Source organism: Bos indicus, chromosome 5 (genome assembly GCF_029378745.1).
Source record: "Bos indicus isolate NIAB-ARS_2022 breed Sahiwal x Tharparkar chromosome 5, NIAB-ARS_B.indTharparkar_mat_pri_1.0, whole genome shotgun sequence".
NCBI classification, from domain to species: domain Eukaryota; kingdom Metazoa; phylum Chordata; class Mammalia; order Artiodactyla; family Bovidae; genus Bos; species Bos indicus.
In genome coordinates, this window is record NC_091764.1 from 78,263,805 (window position 1) to 78,282,495 (window position 18,691).

Below are 18,691 nucleotides of genomic sequence, written 5' to 3' on the forward strand. Positions count from 1 at the left end.
AATCCTGCCCAGCATCAGAGTCTTTTCCAATGAGTCAACTCTTCGCATGAGGTGGCCAAAGTACTGGAGTTTCAGCTTTAGTGTCAGTTCGTCCAATGAACACCCAGGACTGATCTCCTTTAGAATGGACTGGTTGGTTCTCCTTGCAGTCCAAGGGACTCTCAAGAGTCTTCTCCAACACCACAGTTCAAAAGCATCAATTCTTTGGTGCTCAGCCTTCTTCACAGTCCAACTCTCACATCTGTACATGACCACTGGAAAACCATAGCCTTGACTAGATGGAACTTTGTTGGAAAAGTAATGTCTCTGCCTTTGAATATGCTATCTAGGTTGGTCATAACTTTCCTTCCAAGGAGTAAGCATCTTTTAATTTCATGGCTGCAGTCACCATCTGCAGTGATTTTGGAGCCCAGAAAAATAAAGTCTGACACTGTTTTCCACTGTTTCTTCATCTATTTGCCATGAAGTGATGGGACCGGATGCCATGATCTTCGTTTTCTGAATGTTGAGCTTTAAGCCAACTTTTTCACTCTCTACTTTCACTTTCATCAAGAGGCTTTTTATTCCTCTTCACTTTCTGCCATAAGGGTGGTGTCATCTGCATATCTGAGGTTATTGATATTTCTCCTGGCAATCTTGATCCCAGCTTGTGCTTCTTCCACCCCAGCGTTTCTCATGAGGTACTCTGCATATAAGTTAAATAAACAGGGTGACAATATACAGCCTTGATGTACTCCTTTTCCTATTTGGAACCAGTCTGCTGTTCCATGTCCAGTTCTAACTGTTGCTTCCTGACCTGCATATAGGTTTCTCAAGAGGCAGGTCAGGTGGTCTGCTATTCCCATCTCTTTCAGAGTTTTCCACAGTTTATTGTGATCCACACAGTCAAAGGCTTTGGCATAGTCAGTAAAGCAGAAATAGATGTTTTTCTGGAACTCTCTTGCTTTTTCCATGATCCAGCGGATGTTGGCAATTTGATCTCTGGTTCCTCTGCCTTTTCTAAAACCAGCTTGAACATCTGGACGTTCACGGTTCACGTTTTGCTGAAGCCTGGCTTGGAGAATTTTGAGCATTACTTTACTAGCGTGTGAGATGAGTGCAATTGTGCGGTAGTTTGAGCATTCTTTGGCATTGCCTTTCTTTGGGATTGGAATGAAAACTGACCTTTTCCAGTCCTGTGGCCACTGCTGAGTTTTCCAAATTTGCTGGCATATTGAGTGCAGCACTTTCACAGCATCATCTTCCAGGATTTGGAATAGCTCCACTGGAATTCCAGCACCTCCACTAGCTTTGTTCGTAGTGATGCTTAATAAGGCCCACTTGACTTCACATTCCAGGATGTCTGGCTCGAGGTGAGTGATCACACCATCATGACTATCTTGGTTGTGAAGATCTTTTTTGTACAGTTCTTCTGTGTATTCCTTCCACCTCTTCTTAATATCTCTGCTTGTGTTAGGTCCATACCATTTCTGTCCTTTATCAAGCCCATCTTTGTATGAAATGTTCCCTTGGTACCTCTCATTTTCTTGAAGAGATCTCTAGTCTTTCCCATTCTGTTGTTTTCCTCTATTTATTTGCATTGATCGCTGAAGAAGGCTTTCTTATCTCTTCTTGCTATGCTTTGGAACTCTGCATTCAGATGCTTATATCTTACCTTTTCTCCTTTGCTTTTCATTTCTCTTCTGTTCAGTGCTATTTGTAAGGCCTCCCCAGACAGCCATTTTGCTTTTCTGCATTTCTTTTCCATGGGGATGGTCTTGATCCCTATCTCCTGTACAATGTCACGAACCTCCCTCCATAGTTCATCAGGCACTGTATCAATCAGATCTAGGCCCTTAAGTCTGTTTCTCACTTCCACTGTATAATCATAAGGGATTTGATTTAGGTCATACCTGAATGCTGTAGTGATTTTCCCTACTTTCTTCAATTTAAGTCTGAATTTGGCAATAAGGGGTTCATGGTCTGAGCCACAGTCAGCTCCTGGTCTTGTTTTTGCTGACTGTATAGAGCTTCTCCATCTTTGGCTGCAAAGAATATAATCAGTCTGATTTCAGTGTTGACCATCTGGTGATGTCCATGTGTAGAGTCTTCTCTTGTGTTTTTGGAAGAGGGTGTTTGCTATGACCAATGCATTTTCTTGGCAAAACTCTATTAGTCTTTGCCCTGCTTAATTCCATATTCCAAGGCCAAATTTGCTTGTTACTCCAGGTGTTTCTTGACTTCCTACTTTTGCATTCCAGTCCCCTATAATGAAAAGGATGTCTTTTTTGGGTGTTAGTTCTAAAAGGTCTTGTAAGTCTTCATAGAACCGTTCAACTTCAGCTTCTTCAGTGTTACTGTTTGGGGCATAGACTTGGATTACTGTGGTATTGAATGGTTTGCTTTGGAAATGAACAGAGATCATTCTGTCGTTTTTGAGATTGCATCCAAGTACTGCATTTTGGACTCTTTTGTTGACCATGATGGCTACTCCATTTCTTCTGAGGGATTCTTGCCCACAGTAGTAGATATAATGGTCATCTGAGTTAAATCCACCCATTCCAGTCCATTTTAGTTTGCTGATTCCTAGAAATTTGCTACCATCATTGAATAAAAATAAATCAGTTCAGTCACTCATTGTGTCCAACTCTTTTTGACCCCATGGACTGCAGCACACCAGGCCTCCCTGTCCATAACCAACACCCAGAGTTGACTCAAACTCATGTCCATTGAGTTGGTGATGCCATCCAACCATCTCATCCTCTGTCATCCCCTTCTTCTCCCTCCTTCAACCTTTCCCAGCATCAGGGTCTTTTCTAGTGAGTCACTTCTTCACATCAGGTAGCCAAAATATTGGAGTTTCAGCTTCAGCATCAGTCTCTCCAATGAATATTCAGGACAGATTTCCTTTAGGATGGACTGGTTGGATCTCCTTGCAGTCCAAGGGACTCTCAAGAGTCTTCTCCAACCCCACAGTTCAATAAAAATAAAGTGAGTTAATATATTCACCTTACGTTTATTAATTTCTTTTTTCTCCACAGAAGACAAATGCTTTTTTTTTAACCTGATAAATGAAAGTTCTTTCTTCTTTCCTATCCTAACACTTTATATCCTCCCTCTTTTATATTCATGTGATTTGTCACATCTGAGTAGATAAAACAATATGATTTATATTCTGTAAAAAGAAGGTATGTACAGGACTTCCCTGGCAGTCCAGTGGTTAAGACTTCACCTTCCAATGCAGGGGGGTGTGGGTTTGATCCCTGGTGAGGGTTTCCGTGTAGCTCAGTTGGTAAAGAATCTGCCTGCAATGCAGGAGACCTAGGTTCAATTCCTGGGCCAGGAAGATCCCCTGGAGAAGGAATTGGCAACACAGTCCAGTATTCTTGCCTGGAGAATCCCATAGACAGAGGAGCCTGGCAGGCTACAGTCCATGGGGTCGCAAGAGTTGGACACAACTGTGGTGTTGGAGAAGACTCTTGAGAGTCCCTTGGACTGCAAGGAGATCCAACCAGTCCATTCTGAAGGAGATCAGCCCTGGGATTTCTTTAGAAGGAATGATGCTAAAGCTGAAACTCCAGTACTTTGGCCACCTCATGCAAAGAGTTGACTCATTGGAAAAGACTCTGATGCTGGGAGGGATTCGGGGGCAGGAGGAGAAGGCAACGACAGAGGATGAGATGGCTGGATGGCATCACTGACTCGATGGACATGAGTCTGAGTGAACTCCGGGAGTTGGTGATGGACAGGGAGGCCTGGCGTGCTGAGATTCATGGGGTCTCAAAGAGTCGGACACGACTGAGCGACTGAACTGAACTGAATTGAACTGAACTAGGGACTAAACCTCCTCCTCCTCCTCAGGGAGCTAAGATCCCACATGCTTCTAGGACAAAAAACTAAAACATGCAACAGAAGCAATATTGTAACAAATTCAATAAAGACTTTAAAAATTGTCCACTTTAAAAAAAGAATGTGTGTATATACATATGTTTGTGCAATTCTAGTATTATGTTATCCTCAAAGCAACCTGACCCCCAAATTGGCAGTTACTCATCTGATTCCCTGAATTAATAAGTTTATCTTCTCCTCCGTGTTTCTAAGTTTTTATAAAATTTCTTAACATTACAATCAGACTGTAAGGAAAACTATACATTATAAATTAGGTATTGAAACTATTAGAAGCACTCTGATTTTATATCTGCAGAAAAGACAAAAAAGCTGCTGTTTAAAATACTGTAAATCATAGACATTACGGAAAACAGGAAAATAATTTTAAAATGTATTATTTTCAATTCAATTATGTCTGCTATGATTTTCAGTAATATCAACTCACACAGTTTTGTTAATCTCCTTAATTGGACATGCATTTCTATTTCTAACCTTATCTAAACATGTTTCACAGTATTCACAGCCATCTAGGCTTAGATTTTAGAAGGGCAATAAAGCAATTAGCACAAACATCCTATGTTTATATTGAAAGGCAGGAAAACCCAACAGGAAATCTGCCACTTTTGGTTGACTTGATTCAAACTTTAGTGATATCTGAGGATTTGTTTCAGCTTGATTACTTTACAAGCAAGTTCTTTAGATTTCTGGATAATAAATATGTCAAGATTTACCACATGGAGCCAAGTGGTTTGTTTCAGAGTGTCCTATAATTAAAGCTGATTCCTTGCTTCAAGGACACTTTTTAAATTTCATGTATTTCATTTTCTATATCCTATATTATTCTGTTTCTTCATCATTCTTTAGTCATCTATTACTAATCCAGCATGACAGAACTTCTTTATGCCACACACTGTAATGGCGTATTAGAAAAAATGTGCACAGCCTCACTTATTTACCTGTGTATTTTATTAAAATGTGTTAATTACATTCCCCTTGATAATTTGAAAAACTTAGTTTGTTAATTTATATTCCCATAGTTTCTTCTTTTTCTTGGGGCTTCAACAGCTACCATAGTGAATCTCTTGCAAAAAGTGGTCTCCATCTACATTAGTCATAGATTTTTTAAAAGATAGTAAAGTAAAAGATTCCTCAGAAGTCGTCTACACAGTTTAGTGAATTTAGGTGGCTTGTCCCAAATATTAGAAATAGGTACTAATAGAACTGGAAGTAAAAAACCTAAATCACCTAATCCACAATCTCTACTTCTTTTTCCAATAGAGCAATTTCCTAAGCCTTTGGTGTCAAGTGGCTTAACTACTAGTAGAGAGGGAAGGAAGTAGGAGAGTGACATCAAGCATCAGTAATGTGATTGGTATAAATGACCTTTAGAGTCTTTTTCAGTCCTGAGTCTGGTTTTGTTGAGTAGCAGAATTGTTGTTATTTAGTTGCTTAGTCAAGTCTGACTGCCAGGCTCCTCTATCCATGGGATTTCCCAGCAAGAATGCTGCAGTGGGTTGCCATTTTCTTCTCTGGGGGATCTTTCAGACCCTGGGATCAAACCCAGGTCTCCTGCATTGGCAGGTGTGTTCTTTACACTGAGCCACCAGAGAAGCCCAAGTAGCAGAATAAGCCACCCCAAATATGCCTCTTTGGCATAAGGATTATTTTAAGCCATTTTTCCTGAGAATCAGCAGACACTGGAGGAGCTCTGAAAAGAGAAGTTATCCTTTTGTGAAGAGAGTTTACATTTTTAAAGAAAATCTTCATTTGTAAAATGTCTCCCTCCTTGTCTCCCTCTCTGTACCAAGAGGACAGTAAAAGTGAGAAGAGAGGGGTGACTCTAAATCAGAATCATATTCAGTGGATAAGGCACTTTAAATCTTCATAGTGAATCTTACTGTTACCAAACTGAAATCGGGTCTCTTCACCCCATGTGCTGCAAAGCCAATCCTGACACCAGGTTGTAGTGAGGGAAGGTGCAGGGTGCCAAGCAAGCAGCATGGACAGCTGATTCTCAAAAGGCAAGAACTCCCTGATAGCTTTCAGCCAAGGGTTATTAAAGGCAACGTAAGTGATGAGGGTCGCAGGGTGCATGATCAACTCATGCATGTTTTTCTGATTGGTTGGTGGTGAAATAGCAGGTTGATGTTTTGGGAATCTCAATCATCAATCTCCTGGTTTCAGCCAGTCTGGGATCAGCCAGAATGCTGGTGGTCATCATGTAGTCAATATCTTCCACTTGGTGAAAGGGGTGTTAGTTTCTGCAGAAAAACTCAAAGATATGCATCAGATTGTTATCTGTATCCCTTCAGGAGGAACTAGGAGTCCTGTGACTCTATTGTTCAAGCTATTATTACTTTTCTTGCTTGATTGCTTTCTTTGTTTCTGCATTTTCTATTTCTCTAATCGTTAACTGTTTAAGTCTATTCGTTGGAACTCAGGGAAGGCCTAATAGACACAAAGTTTTTCTATAAATAAGAAGTGGGAGACAAGGAGGGACTTGTACCTAGGAGGGCCTGGCAGAGTTTGGTTTCATTACCCTGTTAATTGTACTTTTACTGGTAACTTTCCATAACCAGTTTCCCAACAATCCCAACATCTCTCAATTGTCTTTTGCTGAAAATGGTGGTAACTTGGGCCATCTCAAGGAGTTTACTCATTTTTCTTGATTTATCTCCCATATATACATGAAGTATTCTTGTTGATAAACTTCTGTTTGTTTTTCTTTTGTTAATTCATCTTTGGTTACAAGGGGATCTCAGCCAAGAGCTCAGAAGGGTAAAGAATTTTTTTCCTCTTCCACAGTTTCTACAAAATACTCTGGCAAGAGATCATGAAATACTTAGAGACGCCACAGTTTCTCCCTATAGCATAAGAAACTTACAGGCATCAAATATTCCTACTGTTAACTCACTGCCCTGAGTACTCTATATATTTATGAGGAAAAGCTGCCTGAATAGACTGAGTAATGTAACACTGGAAAAGATTAAGGGCAGAAAGAGATGAGGGCATCAGAGGATGAGATGGCTGGATGGCATAAGCAATGCAATGGACATGAACTTGGGCAGACTCCAAGAGATGGTGAGGGACAGGGAGGCCTGGCATGCTATAGTCCATGGGGTTGCAAAGAGTCAGACACAATTAGGCAACTGCCCTCTAGCATCAAAATTTGTAATTACATTAATATACACTGTATACTCAGAGCTAGAGGGAAAAGTGTTTTTCTATATATATATGTGTGTAATAGTAGATTCCTACAGAAGAATGACAGAAATATATAATCAGAAGTTAAATATTTACATATATTTGATAATAAATTCATAATTAGTAAATATGCCAAAATAGTCTTAGAAACACCAACGAAAGTATATCAGGAAGTATATGTTTCCCATTTTGTTCTTTTTCAAAACCGTATTGACTGTTCTGATTCCTTTAAATTCCTGTGTAAATACTAGGATTGTTTTGTCAATTTCTTTTTTAAAAATTAGGTGGCATTTTGCTAAGGATGGCATTGAATCTGTAGATCAGTTTGGGGAGTACTGCCATCTTAACGAAAACTCTTCTGATCTATGAAAAAATGGATAATGATACATGAATCATTTATTCTGATCTTTGAATAAATGGACATCTTCACATTTATTAGACCTACTTTCATTTCTATCAACAGTCTTTTGTAGTTTTCAGAATATCAGCTCAGTTCAGTCACTTAGTCATGTCCGACTCTTTGCAACCCCATGAATTGGAGCACGCCAGGCCTCCCTGTCCATCACCAACTCCAAGAGTTCACTCAAACTCATGTCCTTCGAGTCAGTGATGCCATCCAGCCATCTCATCCTCTGTCGTCCCCTTCTCCTCCTGTCCCCAATCCCTCCCAGCATCAGAGTCTTTTCCAATGAGTCAGCTCTTTGCATGAGGTGGCCAAAGTATTGGAGTTTCAGCTTTAGCATCAGTCCTTCCAAAGAACACCCAGGACTGATCTCCTTTAAAATGGACTGGTTGGATCTCCTTGCAGTCCAAGGGACTCTCAAGAGTCTTCTCCAACACCACAGTTCAAAAGCATCAATTCTTTGGCGCTGAGCTAAGTATAAGTTTTCACTTATTTTGTTAAACTTATTCCTAAGTATTCTTTTTGATGGTAATATAAATGAAATTATTTTCTTAATTTCATTTTGTAACCAAACCCAGGTTTGGCCGCTTGCCTCTCACATGCCAGTAACTCAAGAGGCAAGTGTCATTAGAAAAGAAAGTGCTTTAATCAGAAAGCTTGGAGGAATTCCCTGGCATTCCAGAGGTTAGGACTCCATGCTTTCACTGCCAAGGGCCTGGGTTTGATCCCTGGTGGGATAACTAAGATCCTGCAAGCCGCCTGGTATGGCCAAAATAATATAATAATAATGAAGGAGAGTCTTCTCTTTTGTTGTTGGAAGGGTGTTTGCTATGACCAGTGCGTTCTCTTGGCAGAACTCTATTAGCCTTTGCCCTGCTTCATTCTGTACTCTAAGACCAAACTTGCCTGTTATTCCAGGTGTTTCTTAACTTCCTACTTTTGCATTCCAGTCCCCTATAATGAAAAGGACGTCTTTTGGGGGTGTTAGTTCTAGAAGGTCTTGTAGGTCTTCATAGAACTGTTCAACTTCAGCTTCTTCAGAGTTACTGGTCCGGGCATAGACTTGGATTACCATAATATTGAATGGTTTGCCTTAGAAACGAACAGAGATCATTCTGTCGTTTTTGAGATTGCATCCAAGTACTGCATTTCAGACTCTTTTGTTGACTGTGATGGCTACTCCATTTCTTCTAAGGGATTCATGCCCACAGTAGTAGATAAAATGGTCATCTGAGTGAAATTCACCCATTCCAGTCCATCTTAGTTCACTGATTCTAGAATGTTGATGTTCACTCTTGTCATCTCCTGTTTGACCACTTCCAATTTGCCTTGATTCATGGACCTAACATTCCAGGTTCCTATGCAATACTGCTCTTTACAGCATCGAACCTTACTTCTATCACCAGTCCCATCCACAACTGGGTGTTGTTTTTTGCTTTCACTTCATCCCTTTATTCTTTCTGAAGTTACTTCTCCACTGATCTCCAGTAGCATATTGGGCACCTACCGACCTGGGGAGTTCATCTTTCAGTATCCTATCTTTTTGCCTTTTCATACTGTTGATGGGGTTCTCAAGGCAAGAATACTGAAGTGGTTTGTCATTACCTTCTCCAGTGGACCACATGTGAAGAAGAACTAAAGAGTCTCTTGATGAGAGTGAAAGAGGAGAGTGAAAAAGTTGGCTTAAAGCTCAACATTCAGAAAACGAAGATCATGGCATCTGGTCCCATCACTTCATGGCAAATAGATGGGGAAACAGTGGAAACAGTGGCTGACTTTATTTTTCTGGGCTCCAAAATCACTGCAGATGGTGGTTTCAGCCATGAAACTAAAAGACGCTTACTCCTTGGAAGAAAAGTTATGACCAACCTAGATGGCATATTAAAAAGCAGAGATATTACTTTGCAAAAGGTCTGTCTAGTCAAGGCTATGGTTTTTCCAGTGGTCATGTATGGATGTGAGAGTTGGACTATAAAGAAAGCTGAGTGCCGAAAAATTGATGCTTTTGCACTGTGGTGTTAGAGAAGACTCTTGAGAGTCCCTTGGAGTGCAAGGAGATCCAACCAGTCCATCCTAAAGGAGATCAGTCCTGGGTTTTCATTGGAAGGACTGATGTTGAAGCTGAAACTCCAATACTTTGGCCACCTGATGCGAAGAGCCAACTCATTTGAAAAGAACCTGATGCTGGGAAAGATTGAGGGCAGGAGGAGAAGGGGACGACAGAGGATGAGATGGTTGGATGACATCACCGACTCAATGGACATAGGTTTGAGTGGACTCTGGGAGTTGGTGATGGACAGGGAGGCCTGGCGTGCTGCAGTTCATGGGATTGCAGAGTTGGACAAGACTGAGCAACTGAACTGAATGAAGGAGAAGAAGAAAGAAAGCAAAAAGGTGGCAATCTAGGAAGATGGTGGACTCATGTCTAGAGACCAACTCCAAGGATTCTGCTCAGCAATGATAGTTTTTAAAGGGAAAGATGGGAGAAAGAATCTTAGTGACACATCAAGGTAGGGGGATGGGTTTTACATCATTCTCCATAGAGTGCAGACTGGCTGACTCTTTCTTCAGAGAGAAGAAAACCTTGCCAGCATGATCTGCCTGCAGGATTGCTAAGGGGACTTCTGGGGTTAAAGAACCAGTCATTTTTTAAACTACTTAATTCTTTACTCTGACTTCTTTTTTATCCAGGAAAAGAATCAACAGGTTAGATAAGGCACAATGTGCACTCAGGAGAGCATAAGTCAGGTATTCATTTCAATTGCTTACTGATTTCATTTCAATTAGTTCTTTTATAATTAGAGGGGAGCAGAAATGGGCAAACATGAAAGGGACAAAGAACTACTTGCAATTTTTGGATTGCTCATTGTTTAGAAATAAATTTATTTTTGTATATTGATCTTATGCACTGCAATGTTTCTGAACTGATTTATTCTAATTTTTAGTAGATTCCTTAGAAAATTCTATAAACTGTATTATTTAACTACAATTTTAAAAAGTTTTACTTTTTCCTTTCCAACATGAATGATTTTTCTTTTTCTTCCCTAATTTCCATAGTTAGAACCTCCAGTGTACTGTAGTATAGAAATGGCAAAAGCAGAAATCCTTGTATTTGTTCCTGATCTTAGGGGGAAAGTAGTTAGTCTCTCACCAGGAAGGATGACGTTAGTGGCAGCTTTTTCATAGATGCCCTTTATCAGGTTGAAGAAGTTCCTTTCTGTTTCTAGTATGCTAAATGTTTTTATCATGAATGTTGGACTTTATCAAATGTCTTTTCTGAGTCTTTTGAAATGATTATGTCATTTTTATCCTTTATTCTATTAACATGGTATAGCCATAAGCAAAATAATGCCCCCACCCAAATACATCCATGTTATAATGGTTAGAACCTACAAATATACTGACCTTACAATAGGAAGATGATCCTGAGTTATCCAGGTCAGCCCAATACAGTCATTGTTCTTCAGTTGCTAAGTCACGTCCAACTCTTTGCCATGCCATGGACTGCAGCACACCAAATTCCCTGTCCTTCACTATCTCCCGGAGTTTACTCAAATTCATGTCCATTGAGTTGGTGATGCCATCAAACCATCTGGTCCTCTGTCATCCCCTTTTCCTCCCGCCCTCAATCTTTCCCAGCATCAGGATCTTTTCCAATGGGTCAGCTCCTCCTATCATGTGGCCAGAGTATTGGAGCTTTGGCTTCAGCCTCAATCCTTCCAATGAATATTCAGGATTGATTTCCTGTAGGATTGACTGGTTTGATCTCTCTTGCTGTCCAAGGGACTCTCAGGAGTCTTTTCTAGCACCACAATTTGAAAGCAGCGAATCTTCGGCAATCAGCTCTCTTTATGGTCCAACTCTCACAACCATACATGTTGTTTTTCAGTCACTCAGTCATATCCAACTCTTTGCAACCCCATGGACTGTAGCATGTCAGGCCTCCCTGTCTTTCACTGTCTCCCAGAGTTTGCTCAGATTCATGTCCATTGAGTTGGTGATGCCATCCAACCATCTCATCCTCTGTCATCCTCTTCTTCTCCTGCCCTCAGTCCTTCCCAGAATCAGGGTCTTTTCTAGTGAGTTGGCTCTTCCCATCAGGTGGCCAAAGTACTGGAGCTTTAGCTTCAGCATCAGTCCTTCCAATTCAAGGTTGATTTTCTTCAAGAATGACTGGTTTGATCTCCTTGCAGTCCAAGAGACTTTCAAGAGTCTTCTCCAGCACCACAGTTTGAAAGCATCAATTCTTTGGTGATCAGCCTTCTTTATAGTCCACCTCTCACATCCATACATGACTCCTGGAAAAACCATAGCTTTGACTATATGGACCTTTGTTGGCAGTGATGTCTCTGGTTTTTCATGTGCTGTCTAGGTTTGTCATCGCTTTCCTTCCATGGAGCAAGTGTCTTTTAATGTCATGGCTGCAGTCACCGTCCACAATGATTTTGGAGCCTGAGAAAGTAAAATCTGCCACTTCTTCCACTTTTCCCCTTCTATTTGCTATGAAGTGATGCCATGATCTTAGTTTTTTTCAATGTTGAGTTTCAAGCCAGCTTTTTCACTCTTCTCTTTCATGTTCAAGAGGCACCATAGTTATTCTTCATTTTCTGACATTAAAGTGGTATCATCTGCATATCTGAGGTTATTGATATTTCCCCCAGCAAGCTTGATTCCAGCATTTTACATGAGGTACTTTGCATAGAAGTTAAATAAGCAAGGAGACAATATACAACTTTGGCATACCACTTTCCCAATTTTTAACCAGTCAATTATTCGATGTCAGTTCTAACTGTGGCTTCTTGACTCATACAGGTTTCACAGGAGGCAGGTAAGGTGAGTTGGTATTCCAGTGTCTTTGAGAATTTTCCACAGTTTGTTGTGATCCACACAACCAAAGACTTTAGCATAGTCAATGAAGCAGAAGTAGATGTCTTTTCTGGAATTCCCTTGTTTTCTCCATGATCCAACGAATGTTGCCAATTTGATCTCTGGTTCCTCTGCCTTTTCTAAACCCAGTTTGTATATCTAACAATTCTCAGTCCATGTACTGCTGAAGCCTAGCTTGACAGATTTTGAGCATAACCTTGCTAGGATGTGAAATGAGTGCAATTGTGTGGTAGTTTGAACATTCTTTGGCATTGCCCTTCTTTGATATTGGAATGAAAACTGACCTGTTCCAATTTCTCTGGCCCCTGCTGATTTTTCCAAACTTGCTGACATATTGAGTGTGGTGCTTTAACAGCATCATCTTTTAGGATTTTAAATAGTTCAGCTGGAATTCCATCACTTTCACTATCTTTGTTCATCTTAACAGTAATGATTCCTAGTGAAAGTTGCTCAGTTGTGTCTAACTCTTTGCAACCCCGTGGACTATACAGTCCATGGGATTCTCCAGGCCAGAATACTGGAGTGGGCAGCCTTTCCCTTCTCTGGGGAATCTTCCCAACCCAGGGATTGAAGGCAGGTTTCCTGCATTGCAGGTGGATTTTTGGATTTTTTTATCAGCTGAGCCACAGGGAAGCCCAAGAATACTGGAGTGGGTAGCCTATCCCTTCTCTGGCCAGTTGTCCCAACCCAGGAATCAAACCAGGGTTTCCTGCATTGCAGGTGGATTCTTTACCAGTTGAGCTACCAGAGAAGCCCTCTAAAAGTTTTGCCTGCTTTAATTTAAGGTTCCAATTCTCACATAATCCAGTGAATACATTCCATTCACTAGCTAACGAGCAATAGGGTGAATCTTCCCATCTAGGAATAAAAACTTCATCAACTTCATCAACCTTAATCTCTTTCTTTTCTGAGTGGCATTTTGTCTCACAGATCCTGCTCACAGCACCAATTAATGTTTTGTGGAAAGTTTTCACTTTCATCTGAGGTTCAAAGGATTTGTTAACAAAATAAGCCACTTATTATATACAGATAAATAATAGATATTTATTAGAGAACTATCTACCTTACTTTCAATATAATAACATTAAAATAAAAGAGAAATAAAAAGAGCAGAGAGGACATCACCAAATTGGGTTTTGACCAACATCCGGACTTAAACTGGAAAGTCCCGTGCCACAGCACATCTGGAGTCCCAACTGGGAAAGGGTCCCAGGCAGCACATCTGCTCCATGGGTGAGACTTCCAATGCTTCCTAATGCCCACTTGATTTCACACTCCAGAATGTCTGGCTCTAGCTGGGTGCCCACACCATTGTGGTTATCTGGGTCTTTAAGACCTTTCTTGTACAGTTCTTCTGTGTATTCTTGCCACCTCTTCTTAATCTCTTCTTCTTCTGTTAGGTCCTTACCATTTCTGTCCTTTTCATGCCCATACTTGCATGAAATATTCCCTTGATATCTCCAATTTTCTTGAAGAGATCTCTAGTCTTTCTCGTTCTATTATTTTCCTCTATTTCTTTGCATTATTCATTTAAGAAGGCCTTCTTAATTCTTCCTCGCTATTCTCTGGAACTCTGCATTCAGTTGGGTATATTTTCCCTTTTCTTCCTTACCTTTCACTTCTCTTCTTTCCTCAGCTATTTGTAAAGCCTCCTCAAACAACCACTTTGCTTTCTTGGATTTCTTTTCCTTTGAGATGGTTTTGGTCACTGCCTCCGGTTCAGTGTTACAAACGTCTGTCCATAGTTCTTCAGGCACTCTGTCTATCAGATCTAACCCCTTGAATCTATCTGTCACATCACTGTATAAGGGATTTGATTTGGGTCATACCTGAATTGCCTAGTGGTTTTCCCTACTTTCTTCAATTTAAGCATGAAGTTTTCAATAAGGAGCTCATGATATGAGCCACAATCAGCTCCAGGTCTTGTTTTTACTGACTATATAGAGCTTCTCCATCTGTGGCTTCAAAGAATGTAATCAATTTGATTTCAGTATTGACCACCTGGTGATGTCCATGTATAGAGTCATCTCTTGTGTTGTTGGAAAAGGGTGTTTGCTATGATCAGTGTGTTTTCTTGGCAAACTCTGTTAGCTTCTATCCTGCTTCATTTTGTACTCCAAAGCCAAACTTGCCTGTTACTCCAGGTATCTCTTGACTTCCTACTTTTGTATTTCAATCCCCAAGGATGAAAAGGACATCTTTTTTGGTGTTAGCTCTAGAAGGTGTTGTAGGTCTTCATAGAACCGGTCAACTTCAGTTTCTTCAGCGTCAGTGTTTGGGCATAGACTTGGATTACTCTGATATTGAATGGTTTGCCTTGGAAATGAACCAAGATCTTTCTATCATTTTTGAGGATGCACCCAGGTACTGCATTGTGGACTCTTTTATTGACTGTGAGAGCTACTCCACTTCTTCTAAGGGAGTCTTGCCCACAGTAGTAGACATTATAGTTATCTGAATTAAATTTGCCCATTCCCATCCATTTTAGTTCACTGATTCCTAAGATGTCAATGTTCACTCTTGCCATCTCCTTCTTGTCCACATCTAATTTACCTTGATTCATGGACCTTACATTCCAGGTTCTTATGCAGCATTGTTTTTTATATCGTCAGACTTTACTTTCACCACCAGATACCTCCACAGGTGAGTGTTGTTCTCCCTTTGACCCAGCCGCTTCATTCTTTCTGGAGCTATTCATAATTGCCCTCCACTCTTCCCCAATAGCATATTGGACACATTCCTACCTGGGGGGGCTCATCTTCTGGTGTCATATCTTTTTGCCTTTTCATACTGTCCATTGGGTTCTCCAGGCAAGAATATTGGAGTGGGTTGCCAACTCCTCCTCCTGTGGACCACATTTTGTCAGAACTCTTCAGTTAGACCCATATGTTGGTTGGCCCTGCATGGCATGGCTCACAGATTGAATGACTTATGCAAGCCCCTGCCCAAGTAAGATGGTAGGTGTTGCAAGAGGGCATCAGAGGGCAGACACACTGAAACCATACTCAGAGAAAACTAGTCAATCTAATCACACTAGGACCACAGACTTGTCTAACTCATTGAAACTAAGCCATGCCCGTGGGGAAACCCAAGATGGGCGGCTCATGGTGGAGAGATCTGACAGAATGTGGTCCACTGGAGAAGGGAATGGCAAACCACTTCAGTATTCTTGCCTTGAGAACCCCATGAACAGTATGAAAAGGCAAAATGATAGGATACTGAAAGACAAACTCCCCAGGTCAGTAGGTGCCCAATATGCTACTGGAGATCAGTGGAGAAATAACTCCAGAAAGAATAAAGGGATGGAGCTAAAGCAAAAAGCATACCCAGCTGTGGATGTGTCTGGTAATAGAAGCAAGGTCTGATGCTGTAAAGAGCAATATTGCATAGGAACCTGGAATGTTAGGTCCATGAATCAAGGCAAATTGGAAGTGGTCAAACAAGAGATGGCAAGAGTGAATGTCGACATTAGGAATCAGCAAACTCAAATGGACTGGAATGGGTGAATTTAACTCAGATGACCATTATATCTACTACTGCAGGCAGGAATCCCTCAGAAGAAATGGAGTAGCCATCATAGTCAACAAAAGTTTCTGAAATGCAGTACTTGGATGCAATCTCAAAAACGACAGAATGACCTCTGTTCGTTTCCAAGGCAAACCATTCAATATTATGGTAATCCAAGTCTATGCCCCAAACAGTAACACTGAAGAAGCTGAAGTTGAACGGTTCTATGAAGACCTACAAGACCTTTTAGAACTAACACCCAAAAAAGACGTCCTTTTCATTATAGGGGACTGGAATGCAAAAGTAGGAAATCAAGAAACACCTGGAGTAACAGGCAAATTTGGCCTTGGAATACGGAATGAAGCAGGGCAAAGACTAATAGAGTTTTGCCAATAAAATGCACTGGTCATAAGAAACACCCTCTTCCAAAAACACAAAGAGAAGACTCTATACATGGACATGACCAGATGGTCAATACCAAAATCAGATTGATTATATTCTTTGCAGCCAAAGATGGAGAAGCTCTATACAGTCAGCAAAAACAAGACCAGGAGCTGACTGTGGCTCAGATCATGAACTCCTTATTGCCAAATTCAGACTTAAATTGAAGACAGTAGGGAAAACCACTAAAGCATTCAGGTATGACCTAAATCAAACCCTTATGATTATACAGTGGAAGTGAGAAACAGATTTAAGGGCCTAGATCTGATAGATAGAGTGCCTGATGAACTATGGAATGAGGTTTGTGACATTGTACAGGAGACAGGAATCAAGACCATCCCCATGGAAAAGAAATAAAAAAAAGCAAAATGACTGGGGAGGCCTTACAAATAGCTGTGAAAAGAAGAGAAGTGAAAAGCAAAGGAGAAAAAGATATAAACATCTGAATGCAGAGTTCCAAAGAATAGCAAGAAGAGATAAGAAAGCCTTCTTCAGCAATCAATGCAAAGAAATAGAGGGAAACAACAGAATGGGAAAGACTAGAGATCTCTTCAAGAAAATCAGAGATACCAAAGGAACATTTCCTGCAAAGAGGGGCTCGATAAAGGACAGAAATGGTATGGACCTAAGAGAAGCAGAAGATATTAAGAAGAGATGGCAAGAATACACAGAAGAACTCTACAAAAAAGATCTTCATGACCCAGATAATCACGATGGTGTGATCACTGACCTAGAGCCAAACATCCTGGAATGTGAAGTCAAGTGGGCCTTAGAAAGCATCACTATGAACAAAGCTAGTGGAGGTGATAGAATTCCAGTTGAGCTATTCCAAATCCTGAAAGATGATGCTGTGAAGGTGCTGCACTCAATATGCCAGCAAATTTGGAAAACTCAGCAGTGGCCACAGGACAGGAAAAGGTCAGTTTTCATTCCAATCCCAAAGAAAGGCAATGCCAAAGAATGCTCAAACTACTGCACAATTGCACTCATCTCACACGCTAGTAAAGTAATGCTCAAAATTCTCCAAGCCAGGCTTCAGCAATATGTGAACCGTGAACTTTCAGATGTTCAAGCTGGTTTTAGAAAAGGCAGAGGAACCAGAGATCAAATTGCCAACATCCGCTGGATCATGGAAAAAGCAAGAGAGTTCCAGAAAAACATCTATTTCTGCTTTATTGACTATATCAAAGCCTTTGACTGTGTGGATCACAATAAACTGTGGAAAATTCTGAAAGAGATGGGAATACCAGACCACGTGATCTGCCTCTTGAGAAATCTGTATGCAGGTCAGGAAGCAACAGTTAGAACTGGACATGGAACAACAGACTGGTTCCAAATAAATATGTCAAGGCTGTATATTGTCACCCTGTTTATTTAACTTATATGCAGAGTACATCATGAGAAACGCTGGACTGGAAGAAACACAAGCTAGAATCAAGATTGCCGAGAGAAATATCAGTAACCTCAGATATGCAGATGATACCAGCCTTATGGCAGAAAGTGAAGAGGAACTCAAAAGCCTCTTGATGAAAGTGAAAGTGGAGAGTGAAAAAGTTGGCTTAAAGCTCAACATTCAGAAAACGAAGATCATGGCATCCGGTCCCATAACTTCATGGGAAATATATGGGGAAACAGTGGAAACAGTGTCAGTCTTTATTTTTCTGGGCTCCAAAATCACTGCAGATGGTGACTGCAGCCATGAAATTAAAAGACGCTTACTCCTTGGAAGGAAAGTTATGACCAACCTAGTAATGTCAAAAGCAGAGACATTACTTTGCCAACAAAGGTCCGTCTAGTCAAGGCTATGGTTTTTCCTGTGGTCATGTATGGATGTGAGAGTTGGACTGTGAAGAAAGCTGAGCACCGAAGAATCGATGCTTTTGAACTGTGGTGTTGGAGAAGACTCTTGAGAGTCCCTTGGACTACAAGGAGATCCAACCAGCCCATTCTAAAGGAGATCAGCCCTGGGATTTCTTTGGAAGGTATGATGCTAAAGCTGAAACTCCAGTACTTTGGCCACCTCATGCGAAGAGTTGACTCATTGGAAAAGACTCTGATGCTGGGAGGGATTGGGGGCAAGAGGGAAGGTATGACAGAGGATGAGATGGCTGGATGGCATCACCGACTCGATAGATGTGAGTCTGAGTGAACTCCGGTAGTTGGTAATGGACAGGAAGGCCTGGAGTGCTGTGATTCATGGGGTCACAAAGAGTCAGACATGACTGTGCAACTGATCTGATCTGCCCCACAACAAGGCTGTGATCCATGAAGGGGTTCATTGTCTGTCACCTTGCCAATTCATATGATAGAATGCCTTGTCCAATGTAAAATATATGATGTTTTCACCTCAGTTTTCATTAGTTTTCAATATATTCAAGTTTC

At 40.9% G+C, this 18,691-nt stretch overlaps 1 protein-coding gene and 2 pseudogenes across 3 annotated transcripts in view; 2 read left to right on the forward strand and 1 right to left on the reverse strand.

Annotated features, from left to right (window-relative positions):
* AMN1 (antagonist of mitotic exit network 1 homolog) overlaps positions 1 to 18,691 on the forward strand; it is an 86,811-nt gene that overhangs the window by 61,075 nt on the left and 7,045 nt on the right. The window lies entirely within an intron of this gene.
* On the reverse strand, positions 1,571 to 2,596 carry LOC139183178 (craniofacial development protein 2 pseudogene; annotated as a pseudogene).
* On the forward strand, positions 2,596 to 18,335 carry LOC139183177 (craniofacial development protein 2 pseudogene; annotated as a pseudogene).